The sequence below is a fragment of the Ursus americanus genome, chromosome 20 (genome assembly GCF_024610735.1).
Source record: "Ursus americanus isolate L20-20 chromosome 20, mUrsAme1.1.p, whole genome shotgun sequence".
Lineage (NCBI taxonomy): Eukaryota > Metazoa > Chordata > Mammalia > Carnivora > Ursidae > Ursus > Ursus americanus.
Genome location: NC_142146.1, coordinates 36134207 through 36154849, shown reverse-complemented (window position 1 = coordinate 36154849; position 20643 = coordinate 36134207).

The window sequence follows — 20643 nt, the reverse complement described above, 5'->3', positions numbered from 1 at the left end:
TATGACTCAATTTAACTTAGTGACAATTATATTTAGTACTTAAGCGACAGATACTGGACTAGGTGCTAGATATGTGAAGACTAATTTCATGTAAGAAAGTAGTGAAAACACAAGTAGCAGGGAAATGGAATCCACTCTCCATATTTCAAGAGGCAGGGATTTATTGCAAGAGATTCAATACTTACCAAACTGATGGGAGATCCGGGGAAGTAATGACAGGGGAAGAAAACCAGTCTGCCTCTCAGGAAAACAAGGCACTGAAAGACCTACCAAAATCTCCATCTGCCCATGAGACTTTCTGCCATTCCTGGAAGTAAATGATGACTTCTCCTTTTCTCTTGACTTCCACGTCTCATGCACAAGCCTGTCCTTTGAAGAATTTAAACTGGAATTCTGTTGGCAAGGGAATCTGGGTAATGTAGTTTTGTGACCTCCAGCCTCCGTGATACAAGGACAAGCTTAGAAAGGCAGGGAGGGCATTGAATATCAGCAAACAGTTGGTAGCACAGCACACAGTTCTAACTAGAAGGGTCAGGACAAGACTCCTGTGGAGTGGCATCGGCTGAGTCTTGAAATAAGACAGAAAATGAGGATTCTCCAGAGTGAGTGGCATGAGTAAAATTGGTGTGGCAAAACCTCTTAAGGAATGTCAGGTAACTGAGTCCAACCAGAGCATTGAGCAGGAGGAAATGGGGCTGGATTGAGGCCAGATAGGTAACCAAACCAGATTCTAGAGGGCACAGTATGCCATGCTAAGGAGCTTGGACTTGATCCAATCAATAACGGAAAACCATTGGAGGTCTTTAAAGGAAGAAAGTGACAGAATCAAGTGAGTCTGTTTAAAAGATCCCTTTGCTGGTGTTGAAGAAGGTTCTTGGAGGACATAAGGATGCTAGTGAGAAGGCTCTGCTGTCATCCAAGGGCCAGAGGATGGTGGCTTGGACTCAGGGAGCAGCCGTGGAGATGAGAGCAGGGCTGATTTGGGAGGCAGTAGAGAGGTAAGGCTGAGTGATGCATGGGCTGTGGGCACAAGTGGGAGAAGAACAGCCAGGCTTCTGGCATGGCTCATTAGAGGTTGGTGACCATTCACTGAAGTGGGAGCCTGGGAGAATAAGCATGCTTAGGCGTGGGTAAGATGGGGATTGCTGAGTTTGATTCTGTAACAAGCTGAGTTTGAAGTGCCTGGGTGATGGAAAGAATGATAACACCAATAAGGTATGGGCTAACAGCCTACCAGAGGCCAGGCCCTCTGCTCAGCACCAGGAGCACTCGGCAGAACATGGCAATCCCTCTCTTGGAGGAACTCTGAAGTCAATCTGCCCCTGAACGTCTGTGACTCCAGAGGAGCCTTGACAACAGGAATCTTTGGGGAACATTCAAGCCTCACTTGAGGCAAATGTTTTCAGTCCTACAACATCTGCAAGTAAAATTTCCCTGGAGGCTTTCAAAAGCACATTGGAAATGGATGCTTATTTTCTCTTCCTCTGGGCACCAAGGTGGACTGAAAATCATGGGAGGAGTAGAGAAAACTTTTCTGCTGTTTGAGCTTGATGAAATCCTGAACCTCTCTTAGTTCTAGTTTATCTATCAAATGAAGAGTAGGCTTAAGACAAGAAACATTTGTAACTAGGCCCTGTGGAGCTTTAAAGATGAGTAAGACGAGGCTGGAAGCTTGGACAGCCAGTCCACTCTGTGGCTAGGCTGTGGTTCCCTGGGGCTGGGTTAGAAGTAAGAGTCTAATGAGGCACTAGTGTGGGGATACGGTGACCATTTGCTTCCAATCCCTGGGACTTCCTAGGTTTTAGCTCTGAAGCTCCCATGTCCTGGGAACCCCTCCAGCCCAGACAACCCAGGACAGCTGGTCACCCTCTGGGGGAAGGATGTGTTTCTCCAGCCCTCCCCAGGGAGGTTGCCCATGACAACTGAGGAAGATGTCTCAAGACCACCCAGACCTACGTACCAAGCACAGGTCAACCAGGACAGAGAAAATGTACCTAACACAATCTATATCAAATCTGCTTTCTCACTGGAAACGTGTCTGACTGCCCTACTTATTGTGCAATATCGTCCCCCTTCCCTGAACCCCTGACGTCTTTCCCTCTGCTTTATTTTTTAATTTCTTCCATGACATTTTTCAGTTGCTTTCATACTAGGTAATGCATGCAATCATTGTGTTTATTATTTATTGTCTGCCTCAATAGAATGTAAACTCCTAGAAGGCAGGAATCTTTATTTATGTTTGGTTCTCCATGTATCACATTTGTCTGGAACAAAATAAGCGCTTAATGTTCGTTTGTGGAATGAATGAATGAGTTAAACACGTTCTCGAACTATAGCATTTTAGACAGAACATGAACCAATCTTGACTTTTTTTTAATTCAAATGAAACTAAGAAGATATTTGCATTATTTCATATTCAAAGCCGACTGTTGACACATTTAATCTTGCTAAACTCGCCAAGTGTGGCGGCTTTCTCCTGCCAGCGGGTTACATAATCTTGCAGGCACACATTTGAAGCACCAAGCTAACCTTCGCGCATGGCAGCTGTGGAGTGGTAATTGCGAGGGGGCGTCTCGGAGGGGCTGGAGAAGGCAGGCCATCTGCCGCGGCGTCGGGGACAGCCAGGGGCCAGGATGCTGGGCCTCCTGCGATGCCTCACTGCCAATTAGCTGTCCCCACACCGGCTGTGCGGGGGCTTCCAGGCTGGCCCGTTAGAGCAGCCGATGGAACAGGAAAGTCACCAGCAGAGTGACCCATCAGCCCCCCTGCGCAGGGGGCGGCCTGGGACTGGGTGGGTGCCGGCATCTTCTATCAGAAGTGGGGCAGGAAGCGGTTTCCACGGTCCCGCCCCACAAGCCGGGCCAGTCAGGCGGGCTACAGTGCCGCTGCCCGGCTCCTGGAGCACACGGCGCCGCACCGGGGCTCCCCGCGCGCTGCGGGTCCCGGTTCATCTCAGGGCCCGCAACGCCCTTCTCCCTGAGGACGGCCTGGTGAACGTCTTTTCACCCTTCAGGTCTCTGCAAAGATCTCACCTCTTCTGTGCAATCTTTCCTGACCATCTGCCCACAGACTCTGTCCTCCCTATTCTGAGCTGACTTCCATAGCAGTAATAATAATAAATAATAACAGCTGCAGCAGCAGCAACTGAATGCGTCCGCGCTGCCAATGTACAGCAGAGGGTGTAACGCCCAGGGCCGTGGCGTCGTTGGGATGTTTGGGTCAGCTCAGACGCGTACGTTCGCTCCCATACTCCTCACGGTGGTGCTACGGCACAGGCGCCGATAGCTCTCAGCTACAGGCGAGGCCTGGGCCTTAGAGAGGTCACCTCATTCGCGGAGACCGCACAGCCACGGAGGCAGAGCTGGGAGTTGACGCTCAGTCGGCACCAGCCCACAGCTCACGCACCAGTCACCGCGCCGAGCCTTGCACCTGGCACTGCCTTTCCGGCCTCTCACGTGTCTGTCTCCACCGGTGGCACATTGTCTCCCCCCTGGACCTCGTTCACCTGGGTCCCGAGAGACAGGGTCTGTGCCTCTCTGATTGCCCTCCGTATCCCAGGCCCCAGCAGAGCTTGGCGCGTGGTGGGTACTCAGGAAGCATTTCCTGAATTAAATCATAATACAGGTAAAGAGCTGGCACTGTGGGGAATTAGTAAGATCTGGGGGACCCACCAGATCTTACTAATTAGGTTAATGAAGAGTATCTGGAAATTGTGACAGGTATGAATCTGTATCCATCAAATGACCCCGCATTTTCTTAGTTTCCTGGGATGTGCGAATCTGTGAGACCAGCTCCACGTGTCCAGGAGGAGGGGTGCTGATGGCCACTGTGGCCCCAACCTCCTGAGCTCCCTCCGTGTGCTGAGATGCGGAAGGCTGTGTGTGCAGTGGGAGTCGGATGCCCGACGGCTGCCCCCAGAAGCTGGCAATCGGGTTGTAGATGTGCATGAACACAGGCGTTGCCAAGAGAATATCCCAGAGGGGCCAGACTTGTGTGGAAGCCCAGCTCCAGCTGCAGGGAGCCATACCCACAGAGCTCTGGACCCCATGGTGAGGGGGAGGGGAGGCCAGGCTCCTACCCCAAGGGCGGATTCTCCTTTCCCCACATTTCCTCATCCCATACCCTGTCCACAGGTACCAAACCATCCGACCAAGAATGCAATGATGAGAGGAGACAGGACTCAGGCACAAAATAGGTGACACCTAACAGTCAGCTCTGTGAATGACCTGATCTTTCACCCTCAGTCACAAGGAATGCCAGAGAATCCTTTCTCCCTCGTGCTATAGGAAATAACACCCAGCTTGGCCCAGCATGCACCCCAAGGGGCCTGGGTCCCCAGATGCTGAGGAACACCAGAAGGGGCCTGGCAGGGAGGAGCCATTTCACCCTGCTTGGCCAGAGCTCCTGGATTCCTGCCTCTGGCCCCCAAGGTCTGCTGGCCTAGAGGAGGCAGGGCAGGGGAGTGCGGATGGGAGCTGCCACTGTCTTCCCCTGGGAACCCACCTGCTCCCCCCCAGGAGGGCAAACCTCAGGTGTGGCAGGAGACAGAAGTCACTGCCCTAACCAGAGCGACTGTGAAAATGGTCATATTCACACACACCTACCCCGTCCCAACACTGTTCTAAGCATTTTACTCACGGTAACTCATTTAAACTTCGCAACAGCCCCTGAAATCTGTATGTATTACTGTTCCTATTTTTGCAGATGAGTAAACTAGATACAGAGAGGCTGAATACCCATGATGTAGGGCTTAGGAAGGTTGTCAATTAACTCAAAATACCTCTTCCACTAATAGCTAATTTCACCATTGCTGCATCTCTTGGACTAAAGTGAGGTGCTCTTTTGCAATGAAGTGTCCCCAGTAGGAAAAGCCTGGAGTAACCAGTAATACAAGGTTAAGAGAAGTGGTTTATATTTTAGGCTCATGAATTGACTCCCTTCCCCACCATGCACCAGCTGTGTGCCCCCGGGCTAATTGCTGGACTTCTCTGAACCTCAATTTCCCTTCATGTAAAGTGGAAATAGACTTGAGTGGTCCTGAGGACTAAGTGAGCCAGTCCTTGTAAAGTGTTGAGCACACGGTGAACCTTCAGTAAATGTTGGCTGCTGTCGTTATTTTTGTTACTGCTGTTCCCTCACGGAGGACTTGTTTCTCTATTCCTTTTCTCAGTGTCCCTAGCAGAGAGCAGGACCTTGATGGGAGCAGAAGGGAAGGCCAGTTCTAATGAGAGGAGAGCAAGTAGAAACAATTTTGCAATTGGGCTTCTGTCCTGGGGGCTTGTTATGAAACAGGGGATGGGAGAGGGGTCCCCTGAGGACGCTGGTCTCACAGCAGAGGTGCCAGAGGGAGCAGGATTCTGCAGAACATGGGAGGGTGGTCCAGACAGAGATGCTTGGCAGGCCTCGGAGGTGTGCAGTCGTGTCTGGGCTTTCTAAGGAGCGGAGGCCCCATGCTGCCAGCTTTGTGCTCCCAGACACGCTGCGTGCAGCTGGAGTTAGCCTGCTTCCGCAGCCCTGGAGCCCTGAGACAGAAGCCCTGGGCAGAGAGCCCTTCTCTGCCCCCACTTCCCGGGCACAGGGGTGTTTTTCTTTTCCTTTAGGAGGAGTGTTCTTCTGCGAGCTGACTGGGCCATCAGGCCAGAGTGGAGGCGGATATGACCAGATGGCAGTGTCTCTTGCGTTACCCACTAACTCTTATATAAGGTCCCCATGACACGCTTCCTCCTAGAACTCGGAGCCAGGGACAGGATGGGTGCCTACCAGGCATCCTGCCTATAATAACTGCCTTTACTTAACAGATAAGAAACCTCATGCTCAAAGAAGGGGATGCCTCATCCGATGTCACACCTGGACCTTCGAGCTCTGTGCGTCTGGAAGGCACTTGCCGTCCTACGTGGCACACTGCTTCCCCCGGACGTTTACTTCCAAGGCTCGCCTTGTTCAGGCACTGGGAGCCCACCAAACAAGCGTGCTCCCCCTTTTCCTAGGGGTGCCGTGAGCTTTCCGCTAAATTTAGAGATCACTACTGCTTATTCTGATTTCCTGCTTTCCTTTTCCTCTTTCCTTTTTCTAGGTACTTTCAGCAAGCTCTTTGGAAAATCTTTGTCTTAACGGTCCTAATTCATGCATCAGCTGCCTCAGATCCCTTCTGGGAATAGGTACAAATAAATAACAATTTTTAAATATTTACATTTAAACTTAATGTCTACACAGACCCCTGATACAGAAAATGTGTGTTTGAGAAAGGAAATGCTCTGATTAACAGAATATCCTGGCGGGTAAAGGGATGTGCAGGCCTATTCGCCAGTGGAGCGGGAGGCTGGCAGCTCGCAGGCTGGGATCTGAGACGTGTGTAGGAGCTTGACGTGTGTGGGATAATACTTTCCCCGCTGCTGGCTGACACCCGATACCCCGAAGTTAGAGTTTCATCTTCTAGCTTACCATTTTCGGTACCAGTTAAAACTTGAAATCCCTCAGGAACCGTGGAAGGTGGGAAGGAGGAAGTGTCTCATGCAAGCTGGTTTCCAACGTGGCCACCTTGGTGTAACTCTGCTACTCAGAGCCTATCCCCAGGATGCGTGGTTTCCAGGGGCTCACTAAAGCACCGTGCCTTCCCCAAGCCATCGGTCAGCACCACGCAGAGAAGGTAGCTTGCCTGGCTAATGGTCCTAGGGTCAGTTCTCACCTCTTGGCCCCACCTGCGGCCTGCTCCCACCCCTCCCAGGTTCGAACCCCGCTGCTCAGGCTGTCATTCCTGCCACAGCAAGTTGGTGCCACTTGCTCTTCCCCATCTCAGTTTCCTGGTTCTGGGCCCCTCTATTTCATCCCTGCAGCTTTCCTGCTCCCAAAGTGCCAGTGCCTGCCTTCAGCTTTCCCCAGAAGTGTCCCTGCCCTCCCACGCTGCTTTCCAGAGCTAGGCCAGATCCAGGACTCCCCCTCCCTTCACCATCCATCCCATACCATCTTGGGTTTTCCCACTCCACTTTTAGGTAGCTGACAGAAAGGGAAACTGTGTGATGGTCCAACATACACTAGGAAGTGGAAGGTGGCTGGTGTCTTGCATTATTGCCAGGAGTGGGAAGGACTGGAAGGGAGGGGACATGGGATGGCTCCCCATCCCCACTCTCGCCTCCCCACACAGTGAAATTCTTGCCTTCATCAGACATCTCTTCTTGGTAAAGGGGCACCTCCTTCTACCCGGTTGCTCAAGTCAAAACAGATGAGCCGCCCCCCACTTCCTCCTTCAAGTCACAGCCTATATCTAACCCAACCCAGCTCTGCCCCCAGGCTCCCTCTCTCCACACTCTCCTGGGCAACTGCACAGCCTCCATCCTGCCCCTGGCCCGCTTTCTCTCACCTGGATGCCTGCTATGGCCTGCTATGGCCTCCTAGCCATTCTCTGGCTCCCTACTTGGCCTGGTACAATCAGTTAAGAACACCCATTAGAGCACATTACACCCACCCCCAGCCAGTCCTTCTCAAGGCCTCAAAGAAAATGCAAGACCCCAATGTAACAGCCTCAGAGAAAATGCAAAATCTTTATCCCACTTACAAGGCCTCCCTTGATCGGACCTCCGCCTCCTCTGATTCACACCCCCCCCCCCCCGCCACTTCTCTAAATTCTGCTGGATTTTTTTCTCTTCTTCTAACTTGCTAAGTTTATTTCCACTTCCCACTTTCCCTGCCTGGGCTGTGTCCCTGGCTGGCTCCTTCTTGACATGGAGTCTCAGTTTAGGTGTCTCTCCCCAGAGAAGTCTTTGCTGAAAGCTACTTGTCCTTAGTCCCTGTCACCGGACCCTGGCTTGCTGTTGTCAGAGCACTTAGAGCTTCCTCCTATTGTCCTGCGCATTCACTACTTGTCTCCTCCACAGAACGTAAGGTCTGCGTTATGAGGCCTTTCCCTTTGCTGCATCCTGAGCACCCAGTGACCACTCATGTGTAATGGGTGGAACAGAAAGAAATGGGCTTCAGGTCAGACAGACCTGGGCTCGAACCCTGGTGTGTCCTTTACAATCTCAGATGCCCTTTCATGCCTCCAAGCCCGTGTTTTTCTCTTTAGGAAAATGAGGGCAATATCTCCTGGAGGCTGCTGCAAGATTACATAAAGTCAGGCTGTACAGGGCCTCATGGGCACCAGGCACATTGCAGACCCTCAGAAGCAGTCACCTGTCTCTGTCCCCTCCTGCTCCTTTGCAAGATTTGGGGACTGTCCCTCACAAACCCGGCTGTGAATAGAAGGCACGCCTGGATGCACTGGAACAGAGAACCAAATCTGGGCAATGGTATGACAGATTCCCAGCGGATTGAATGGTGTCCCCTAAAATCTATATCTACCTGGAACCTCAGAATGTGACCTTATTTGAAAACAGGGCCTTTGCAGGTATAATTCAAGTAAGGCTCAAGAGGAGAGCATACTGGATTAGGGAGGCCCTAAATCCAACAAGACTGTCTTCATAAGAGGCAGAAAATGACAGCAGAGAGGCAGGAAAGAAGCTGATGTGAAGACAGGCAGAAATAGCAGGGATGAATCTAAAAGCCAAGGAATGCTCAGGTTTGCGGTGACCACCGGAGACCAGGAGAGGCAAGGAAGGATGATGCCTCAGCGCCTCCAGGAGGGAGCAGTCCTCCTGACACCTAGCCTTCAGATGTCTGGCCTCCTGAACTGGGAGTGAATCAGTGTCTGTCGTTGAAGCCGCCCAGTGTGTGGTGCTTGGTAGGGCAGCCCCAGGACACTAGCCGGAGCCATGCATTTGCAAAAGGAGGAGCGCGCTGGCACCGTGCAAGGGGACCACTCCCCGAGCTCTGGGCTGCACCATCCCATGGGGCCTCTACACATCCACGATTCCTCCCATTTCTCAGAAGAAGCCTTGAGAGGCTCCCTGGCTTACTTCAGGGTGCACAGTTGTCAGGGGATGGCGGCGGGGGGGGGGGGGCTCTGTTTTCCCTTTCAGCCCCCTATTTTGACTCAGCAGCGAGGAGGTGACTTTCGTATATTCACTCAACAAACGTCCATGGACTGGTGGCTGCTCTCCAGCCCACATGCTGGTGTTCCGGGAGAGAAGGCAAGATGAGCAGCTCTCACAACTTGGCTCTGAAAGCGGTAATGAGCGGTAAGAGCAGTAACGTGATGTAAACACAAAACTACAATGGATTGGCCGGAGACAGGCAGTTAAGGCTGCTTTCTGATCCGAGCGCAGTTAAGGGCTTAACACCTAGGGGGTGGTGTGTGGAGGTGACTCTGTCGGTGGGACCACAGGCCTGCCACTACCCCTCACGGGGCCCCAGCAGGATGAGAATTAAGTCACATTTAGCACTTCTGAAACAGTTTCAGTTTAGACGTTCTCTGTTTTTCTTAAGTGTTTATTTAGGACCGTGGGTCAGCTTGAAACATCCTGATGGCACCCATTTCAATTCCCCAGAGGACGCAGTGCTGCACCCCACCACCTCCCCCCCCCCCCCGGGCCAAGCGCCCTGTGGGTAATTCCTCCACAGGGTTGAAAAGCGAGGTCACTGAGGTCCTGGAGCCATAAGTCAGCCAGCAGCTTCATCGCCTGACTGGTACCTGATAGGAGGGAGCCCCCTTACAGGGTCTGAGACGGGGAGCAGGGACCTCCTCGGCTCCCACTGCTCTATGCCACCCCTCCACCTGCATCCCGGAGCCGCCGTGGGCTGAGCGGCACACCTTCACCCAGCAGAAGGCTACTGAACCTCGGTGTGCAGGTACAGGGGAGGAGTCACCATCGACTCAGCCAATCTCTGCCCTTGAAAGATGACCTGTAAACAGGTGATTGTTTCCCCTCTGCCCCCACCAAGTAGGAGACATGGAGCAGGTTTCTTCTAGGCCCCATTGCCAAAGGTTGGGGAATGCAGATGAGGAGGACTTTGTTTCTAGGTCACTGCCACTGCCCTAGGTGTCAAGGCCCCCTGTGGTCCCCGGGAGCTTAGGAGTGTCCTAGCCCATGGGAAGTAGAGTTTTGTCATGGGGAAGATACGCTGGAGATGTAGCCAAGCGTCGGGGCCCAGGAGGGCATCATTCCCATTGGTTCCTCAGCAGTGACTGGCTGACTAACACCAGGGGGTGATCTTCTTGGGCTGCCTCTTAAAGGACAACAAACACAGCTCCTCTGTGGGGACAGTGTCCTCTGCTCGTGCACAGCAAGACCGACATCCTCCCTGGGGTCACTGATGGCCCTGCTCAGACAGAGCTCCAGGCAGCAGGCTCTTTCTGCTAACTTCTGGAGGCTTCGCTGTGCCCCCCTTCCCTCTTTTCACAGTCTTTTTCTAGTCTTAGGGGTGTGTGTGTGTGTTGGGCTGAGTTTGAAGGGAAATGAAATTCCATTGAACCACAAAGCTTGCCTTTTTGTCTGGTCCTGAATTTTTCATTCCAAAGCCAAGAATTTAACATCTTTGTTCTGTGTTGTACTCCGAGGCCCTCCCACCCCAGGGCAATGTGATTGCAATTTAGTGCCTGAACTGGGGAAAGAGCTTCAGGGTACAAGGAAGTCAGGTTAGGATATGGTTGGTTAAAACAAACTGTTATTTTAACACACAATCTAATCTGAATTTAGTATGCATAATTAACTACACTACAAGGCATGCCTAACTGTTATAGAAACATTTATTGATCATATACTATACACTTTATGCCAAGTAATATGCTACGGTCTTCAGGGAATGGGGAGAGATGGCGTAAAGATAAATAAGACAATTTCTACTCTCAGACAATCTACTATAGGCAATAAAATACACAGACATTACTACAATTCAAGACAGGATATAAAGGCAATGAGATAAATTATAAAGCGCATGTGGGGAATTAAGGCATAAAAGGAAGAACAGCTTAAATGTGGTAGGGAGACTATCTGATTCCTTACCTAGAAAAGCCTGGATAGTGCACTAAAGAGCCATTAAAACCAAGTGAGTTTGGGGAGGTGATTGGTACAAAAGCATACAATAAACAGGATCTTTCTCTACATCAGCAACAGCCAATTACAAAATGTCATGGGAGGAAATACCTTATTCATGTCCCCAACCAGAACTGTAATAAGTCTAGGAATAAATCTGAGAAGAAATGTGCAAGACTTGCTTGAATAAAGCCATAAATGTCTCACCAAGGGACATAAGAAAGAATTGAAGAAATGGAGAGATAGCCCATGTTGTTATATAGGAAGAGTCACTATTGCAAAGGTGACGATTCTCCTCAAATTAATTTGCTATTCAATATAGTCCAATCGAAAGTCCAATAGATTTCTTTTTGGAATTTGATGAGCAGATTCCAAGTTTATCCCAGAAAAGAAAATATGCAAGAAGAACCAAGAAAATGTTCAAAGGAAGAAGGAAAAGGAGAAGGGAGAGAGGACATTTTCTGATATATATTGTAACATACTCTAAAGCGAAAGTAATTAACACAGCATGATAGTCACTAGGATTAGATAAATAGATGAAATTGGGAGGAATAAAATATGTCAGAAACAGACCCCATATATGTGTATATATAGATATAGGAATTTAATAAGTGATAAAGGAGGCATTTCACTAGCAGAAAGAATGAACTACCCCTATAAATGACATTGCCCTTGAACCCGTGCTTTTTCTCTTGAGAAAGGCATCATGTGGAATGGGGACACTCCCCACTTGGGAGAAACCGGAATTTGAATCCCAGCTCTTACGCTGAAAGTTATACCACACTGAGCACTTTTCTTCACCTCGCTGAGCTTTCTTTGAAACATGGGGAGATGGATCCCTGTCTACCTACCTCACAGGATTGTGACGACAAATGGAAGTAATGTATATATAGAAATAGAGCTCATGTTGTAATTCTCAGGACTCTAGGAATGAAGACCACAGGATTAAAAACCAAACTGAACCAAGACCACAGCCTCGTACATTTAAAGCCTGAAACGTCACCATCAGAGCACTTCCCCTCGTTTCACGGTCTTGCTCCTCTGCACAGTGCAAATTCCCGCTATAGCGTAGCTCTTTAAACCGTTGCCAGCCATCGACTCCTGGGAAAGAAGAAATGCCCTGAAAGCAAACTTAAATGAGCCAGACAAGCATGAAATAACCAGTAGGGGACAAGCCAAAGGGCAGAAAGCCTGAGGAGACTACAGACGTCTCTACCACTTCCTAAGGATTGTAGCGGGTGGCTGCTTCAGGCTTCGTAAGTCACACGGTCATTGGCTTGTTTGCCCCCATCCTTTCCCTTCTCTGTACGGCACAGAGCTGCACTCCGCGGGCTCCATTGCCAACTTACTCCCAGGTAGGTTCAGCTAATGTGGACACTCCTGGAAGACTGGCAGGTGGGAAGGAAGAACAAAGAGTATTCCTTCTTGTCTTGCATTACCCTTGGTGGTGTCTTAGCAAGAAAGAGCCACAAGGGCTACTTTCCTCCTATGACCCTGCTCTGCAGAGACAGATGGATAAATCTAACAGGAAAGTCACATGACTTTATTCAAGCAGGCTTTTGCGTTTCTTGTTAGATCTATCCCCTTATTGTTCCATGTCCTACTGGCCAGGCCCCACCATGTTTCTAAATCCAGCCTGATGGCCTTGGCCTCTGGACTCTCCCCCTTTGGCTCCTCCAGCACCGGAACTGATAGCAGCTTCTTGTTGCTAAGCTCTGGGGTTCCTCACCATCCCATGGTTTGGTGTCTCAGCTCTTCCATGATATGCATGACCAATTCCCTGTGTTAAATGCCTCTATTTGAAAGATCTAGAATGTGTGCTGTTCTCCTGAGTGATAAAGAGTGTCCGTGGGAATATATTAAATATACTAACGTTAATACCAACAGCATCTAAAATTTATTGAGCTCCTATATGTGCCAAACATGTGCTAAGGCCTTAGGTTGTTGCTTTTATTCTTCACATCAACTTCATGAGGTAGGTTCACGATGACCTTGATATGCCAGATGACAGAAACTGAGGCTTCCGTTCAAAGTTGAGACCCTGTTTTCTCAGGAAATAGTTCTTATTTGCGGCTGCCTAGCTGATTCTGAAAGAGGACAGATCTAAGCTCCATACCTTACCTGCTCAACTCACAAAACTCTGGGCCCCATGACACTGTCTTTCATGCTTTAGGAGGCTCTGTGGGGGGCATGCCCATTCAAGCTCCCATGTTGTTAGGCCCAACCTAAGTTACAGCTCCCTGGAACCTCTGTGTATGGCTACAGGCACTCTCTGGCCACCTCATCGGCTGAAGTGGACGGTGGTGTGGCCAGCAGCCCCCCTGTCCACTTCCTCTCTAAGTAGGAAAGCATGTGACCATGACCAGCAGATGGTCATTTGTCAGCTTCTAATGAACGTCTGTGTGGTAGCTTTGATGAAGAAGACTTAGGCTGACACCTCAGCCATTTCCAACCATGGAAAGTTTTATCATCAGCTGGAGCCCTTGCTGAAGATTAGGCTGGTTGAGGTTTTCCCTCCTGAATCTTGTCTTTGATCATTTTACACAGAAAATACGAACTGTTTTTCAGACTGTACAGAAAAGCCTCCAAATTGCTCTTCTCTCTCCTAATGCTTCTCAAAAACATTATTTCCCCCATAACTCTCCCCGCCCTCTCTCCCTCCATCACCACCACCTATTTTCTTAATATCCTTCCAAGATAACTGCATTGAAAACTCATGAAGACTGACTTCTGGGAGGTCTTCTGTCTGCCTCAACTCTCTCTTTCCAATTCAAAGAAGCCAATTATTATTTTCTCATATATTCCTAGACACGTCCCTCCACTTTGTCATATCTTGAGATCAAGAGTCCTTGGACTCAGCACACAAAACTTCATCAGGCTCTTTTCCTAATTTGCATGCCTGTCCCCTTCTAAAGACCTCCATACCTTACCTGCTTAATGGAACTACTTAATTCATTTCAATTTATTAAACATTAAAAAGATAGATGATAAATAGATGATAGATAGATAGATAGATGATAGGGCACATTCATGAGGACCAGCTGCCCCCAGATTCCAGCTCCAAGAGAATACAAAGAAATAATGGAATAACAGCATCGTGGGCTAAACATACACAGAATTCCTGTTTTGTTTTGTTTTCTGAGGGGGGCAGGTCCCCAACGAGGTCTACAGTTTGATTTAACAAGAGACTAAGCGACCGAACGTTGTTCTGTTCGGAACAGATACCTCCTTTCTTCCATTACCCTTGGGGCCTAATGGAAACTAGATGTGGCTCTAGTTAATCATCCGGCTTCTTTTAAACTAGAAGCCACTCATATCTGCTTGTAAGAGGATCCAGCTGGAGAAAAGACTCAGCCTTTACAGCTCTTCCCTTCTTGAGTTCTATTCACTTTTAGAAGCAATTAAGCAGAGCAATTTGACTAGCGTAAGCAATTACTTTAAACTAATATAACTTCTTATCATGCCGAGGGATCTATTTTGTAAAGGAAGACAGTTGCTGGTGAGAAACCAGAAATGTAATGCTGTCTCTTCGTCATCAATCCATCAGTTTGTCTCTAGATTCAGCTGTAAGCATTGACTCGGCGTTGGGCCCGAGGAGGAGGCGAGAGGTGGCTGACTCAATGCCTGTATTTACCATAAATATAGGGAGTCACGGTTAGTAAGGGCCACACCCTAATCCTAAAATACACTCCCTCAAAGCTGTCGGAGGGGCAGTTGGCTGTGCTTAGTAGGAGCACTTTTACAGAAGAGGCCCAGAAGCCTCCTAGGAAGGAAGTAACGCACACGAGTTTGGTGGTAGGACCACGAGCCAGTCTGATGACGGGGCAGGGTTGGTGAGCAATTCTCAGCTTAGTACGGCCCACAGCCTGGTTCCTTTAGCAGAGAGAACTCACTCAGAAGCCTAAACAGAAAGGACTGGGGAAAAATAAAAAAGCAAAAGAAAGCAAGGTATAAACTAGAGAAGGAGTTCTGCCATGTTTGTTAGGATTCTGATTCCAAGTTACAGAAACTGGCTGAGGCTGCATTAAACAGTAAAAGAGAATTTATGGAACACCTGGCTGGCTCAGTCAGTAGCGCATGTGACTCTTGATCTCGGGGTTGTAAGTTTGAGCCCCACATTGGGTGTAGAGATTACTTAAAAAAATAAAAAAATTAAAAAAAAAGGAACTACTTATTTAAGGGTGTGAGTTGGCTGTCAGCACTTAAGGATAAGAATGCAGCTGGAGGGGCGCCTGGGTGGCTCAGTTGGTTAAGCGTCTGCCTTCAGCTCAGATCACGATCCCCGAGTCCTGGAATCGAGCTCCATGTCTGGCTCCCTGCTCGGCAGAGTCAGCTTCTCCCTCTGCCTGCCGCTGCCCCTGCTTGTGCTCTCTCACGCGCTCTCTCTGTCAAATAAAGTCTTAAAAAAAAAAGGAAGAAAGAAGACAGAATGCAGCTGGAGACCAGAAGGACTATAACCAGGAACGGAAATCTAGCAAAAGTCCAAGAGTACTGTTTCTCCGTCTCTTTTCTCTGCTTCCCTCAGGACATGGGAGACACTGTTTCTCAGGAGACCATCATTTGCTCCACGAGGGTAACATGGAAGGTGCTGAAGGCAACACCCAGTGACTGGCGGGATAGGAAAATATACAGAAAGACGAGTCGGGGCCCTGATGAACTACACCTACCGCTGGACACTTTTACTTAACAACCCAGGAAATCACCGCTATTTTCCAAGCCAGCTTATGTTGAAATCTCTATTAACTGCAATACAAAACATCCTGACTAATACATACCCCCTGCCCTCTAGGAAATTATATTTAGACAGCACTTGATAGTTAAAGAACTGATATAAAACTTACCTCATGTGTTCTCCCAATAAGCGTCTAGAAGCAGCTTGGTGACTCTGTCTTTACTCCGTCTTTTGTTGAGGAGGAAAGACGATGGAATGTATGGCTTTTTTTTTTTTTATTGCAGTAAACTGTACATAACATGAACCTGACCGTGTTGACCATGTTGGAGTGGCATTAAGTACATTCGTACTGTGCAGCCTTCACCACCATCCGTCTCCAGGGTGTTTTCATCTTCCCCAGCTGAAGCTCTTCCCACTAACCACGAACTGCCCATTAGCCCTGGCCACCCAGCGCCTGGCAACCATTCTACTCCCTGTCTCTATGAACTTGGCTGCTCTAAGTGCCTCATGTAAGTGGAATCATCCAGTATTTGTCATTTTGCAACTGACTCCTTTTACTTAGCATAACGTCTTTAAAAAGGTTCATCTGTGTTGTAGCATGTGTCAGAATGTCCTTCCTTTAAAAAGCTGAATAAAGTTTCATTTTATGCTGCATTTTTGCCTTCATCAGTTGATGATGGGTTGCTTTCATCTTTGGCTATTGTGAAAATGCTGCTACACACATGGGTGCACCATTAGTCCTTCAAGTGCCTGCATTCGAGTCAATACCCAGAAGGGAAATGTTGGATCATATGATAATTCTCTGTTCCATTTTCTGAGGAACTGTCATACCATGTGTCACAGCAGCCACACCATTCTATATCCCCCATCAGTGATGCAGAAGGGTCCTAATTTCGCCAATCCCCACCAATGCATACTTTATTCTGCTTTGCTTTGTTTTGTTTTTTACAGCTATCCTAACAGGTGTGAAGTGTGTACTGCTTTTTAATTATTAATAGCCTACCTATCAGCCAGACCAGTGTGCCCAGGAAGGGGGGCGGGTCGCCCCTTAGCTATCACTTGATGATGCTATGGGAGCGCAAAGATGGGACTCCTAACTGAGCATGGATCAGACAAAAAGGGGTTGCTCAATAAATGTTAGGGAAGCAGCTAATTGGAAGTGACCCCCGCCCCCCAAAAAACCCCTCCAGAAACCTCTATTGAAGAGCTGGGAAGGTAGAGTGGATGGGACGCTAAGGGCAGGAGGTGGAATGTAGGGAGCTAAAGTGAGGGATGAGGATAAGACACAAGGTGAAGCCGAGCTCCCTGGAGAACTTGCTAAGGCTACTTGGTTCTGGCACCCAAGTCCCCTCTGTACCCCTTCCCTTAGTGGGCGGCCTTTGTTTATGTCTAACTCCCTTCTTGTTGATGAAAGTCCCTGTCTTCTGGACCAGTACGCTGCAATCAGATCATCAGAATGGCCACACCTTGTACCAGCAGCGTGTGCTGTTGTGAGCACTCAGGTAGGGCATCCCTTCACAAGCCACGTCCTGTCCAGCTCTAGCTGGAGAAGGACTTTCCAGGGCTCAAGTCTCAGCAAACTTGTCTGAGAGCAGCCACAGAGATTCGTCCTTAGGACATGAGCCCGGGGATGATCAAATCGATACTGTCCCTGTTGGGAGGACCCCAGGGTGTTAAAGACTGAGAATTTTTAGCAGCATCAGGAACACTTCAAAGCATATGGAAGTTTGCCTCACCAAGCCCATAAAAGCAATCAGATATTTATCTAAAGCTCGTCCAAACCACTTCAGTCTGGACAAGGCTGGAAATCTCCTGAGAAGGAGCCTCTTTCTGAAGCTTGCTTTTTCCCTCTTTCTAGGGAGGATAGAAATAGCAAACAAACAACAGTGTGACCTTGATGCTGTGATTTTTCTCCTGAATAAACAGGCCGTGAGGAGGTGCGAAGCCTGTTGTTTTGCTATCTCCTGGGCTCTGCTCTGAAAGCCCTGACTGCCATTTCTTTGACATTTCACTCCTGCCACCAGTTTCTTCCCTCCCCCCCACCCCTACCCTGTACACTCTGATCTGCAACCCACCCAGCAGCGGCTGGAAAGTCTTCCCGGGATGTATGGACATGCCCACCCCTCCCTGGAGAGGGAAGAAAGGGCAAAGGGATCCCTGCATCCAATGTCCAAGTATTCAAAATAGCCGACACATGCTTGTTCTTCAAAATATACCTTTCTGGCTCAGATGGCCAGATGGAGAATTCTACCAAACATTTTAGGAAGAAATAATATCAATCACATAATCTCTTCCAGAAAATAGAAAAGGCAGGAAAAAAAAGGAACAAGCTACTGATACATGCAGCAACATGGCTGAATCTGGAAAGCATTATGCGAAGTTAAGGAAGTCAAGCCCAAAAGGCTCATAGTGTATGATTCACTTTATATCGCATTGTGAAGAAGACAAAATTATAGGGACAAATGTAAGATCAGCAGTTTCCAGAAATGGAGGTAGGAGGAGGAAATTGATGTAAAGAGATACAGGACCTCTTTGGGGTGATGGAGTTGTTCTATATATTGGTTATAGTGGTGGTTATGACAGCATACGTTTGTTGAAATTCACTGAGCTGTACACTTAAAAGGGGTGGATTTTACTGTATTAAATTATACCTTAATCATGCTTACTTAAAAAAAAAAAAAGAAGGCAATCCTGGCTTTCAAAGCATCAGATTCCAATTTATCTAAAACTAGCTTTAAGAAAACATGCTTGCATTTATTATTAAATATATATATGTACACACACACACACACACATACACATTTTTTTCTTCTCATGTTGCCATGTTACCATACCATTCCCAACTCCAGGAATAAGAACAGCTTCTCGGTAGATTCATTTTCCCCAGTTGCCCCTGTTCTCATCTATCTTCTTTGTCTCAGGCAAATGGATCTTCCCTAAGGTCAGCTCTGTACATAGACACAGGGTGATTCAGCCAAGGCCAGAGTCAGGTCTTGCCCTCAGGAAACTCATAGCTTGGCAGGTCTTGATGGGATCTATGGATAGACAGTGGACTTATGAATTATGTTGTCTTTCTAAAATAATAGGGATACAGTGAGAATTCAAATGAGAAAATACATGTGAAGTGCTAAGCACATAGTAAGGCCCCCAAAATATAAACTATCCTTGGTATTTTTATTAACATTTCTACTCATTCTATGTCCTATCATCAGGCTCCATTTGGCTTTCCCGTGTTGTTAGGCACCATTTACTGGAAATAAATTAATCCTGACCTGGGTACCTTCCCAACTTGCAGACATGAGCAAGAGGTGGGAGAGACTCTTACATTGCATATTGAAGTATGAGGACCCTTGGATGATAGTCAATTAATTCTTCAGCCATGGGTTCTGGCATCATCTCTGTTGTGCTTGGGTCCAGGAAATGCCAGCATTCATGTTCCATGTTTCAATTATTCAACAAATATTTACTGAGCACCTAGGATATGCCCAACATTCTCCCATATACTGGGGAAATGGCAGTGAACAAAACAGACAAATCTCCCTGAGCCAAAGATCCTGCTTTTTTATTTCCAACTCAAGGTGACCTATATAAAAGAAATATTGGCTTTACACCAATAGTCACTCTACTAAAAGAAGTAAAGAGTTGTGGGACATCTCCTAACCTTTGAGTTTAAAAGTTTTCTAATATGAAACAGAGAAGGACCCTAAAGGTATAGAGGAGTAAACCCAGGAGAGATGCTAAACTGGAGGAATGGGATGAAACTAAAGAATAATTTAACAAGCTAAGAGCAGTAAGCGTGAGATGCTTACTCATATATGACTTTCAAAATCCAACTCCAGATTTTAGGAAGATATAGACAAACTTTTTGTGTGCGGAGGCAAACAACAAATAGGCAAAAGGACTCAAACTAATGTCCCATGAGGAATAGATGGAGATTAGCCCAGAAATGAGGAATGTAATATCTCTGAAGGTCTTGTGAAATAGAAGTGACACCAGCTTATTCGATATAGTCCTAGAAAGTATCAGCTATGGAGAGACAAGTTTTGGCTCAAAATGAAGAGGAAGACTTTTACTATCACAAGAATCTTAATATGGGAAAGGATACCTTAGTTTGGAGTGATTTCGCTATCCCTAGAGATGTGGAAGCAGAGTCTGTGAAATTATTTCTTGAAAATACTATAGATGAGTTCCTGCTTTGCCTTGAGTGGGAGGCTCATTAAACATCAGCCTATTAGTATTCCTTGTATACCTACCATGTTCCAAGCACATGATCCTGGCCCTCAAGAACCTCTGCCTCAGGTAGAGGAGACACACAGTTACCCAGCAGAGTGATCAGTGTAGTGATAGTAGGGAGTACAGAGCTAAAGGAGCACAACCCCTAGCTCAGAACAGAAATCAGGGAAGGCTTCCTGAGTGAGGTGCTCTGTGCTTAGTTTCAAATGAAAAAAAAAATTAAACAAGCAGTTAAGAGCCAGGACAAGATTGGACTAAATTACTGGTTTTCAGGCTTGTACGATCAATCCATAGGGTATCCACATACTCTTGAGGAGCTTCCTGGGGGTAGGACTATGTGGCTTCTCCCCTACTTCAAGACAGCAGGGATTTACAATCTATTGTATATCTCAGGAATCTACTTAAGATTTTCAATCAAATATTCTGCATCTAAACACAAATCAGAAAACATTAAACCAGTATTCATATCCCAGAGTCTGTGCTTCTAACCTGGATTACGCTTCCTGGAGCTTGGGGTTCTATATTGGAAGTATAGAGGCAGTTTATGATGGGGAGCCATGCCATGGAGCCCCAGACTCAACAAGGGCCTCCTGGTTTCAGACATTCAGCCATGGTGATGAGTGTTGGAATAATGCAATCAGATCAGGAAGAACTGAGTTAATTTCGTTTTCCAGAGGGAGCCCGTGACTTTATAAGAGAAATAAAAACCCAACTTTTCCAAGGTGCTAGCCCATGATGTGATTTTCTGAGACCTCCCTCATCATTGTGGAAAAATTTTTTTCAGCACCAAGGACAACACTGGACTCTGGGCTGTTCACCCCAAGGAGAGATGCA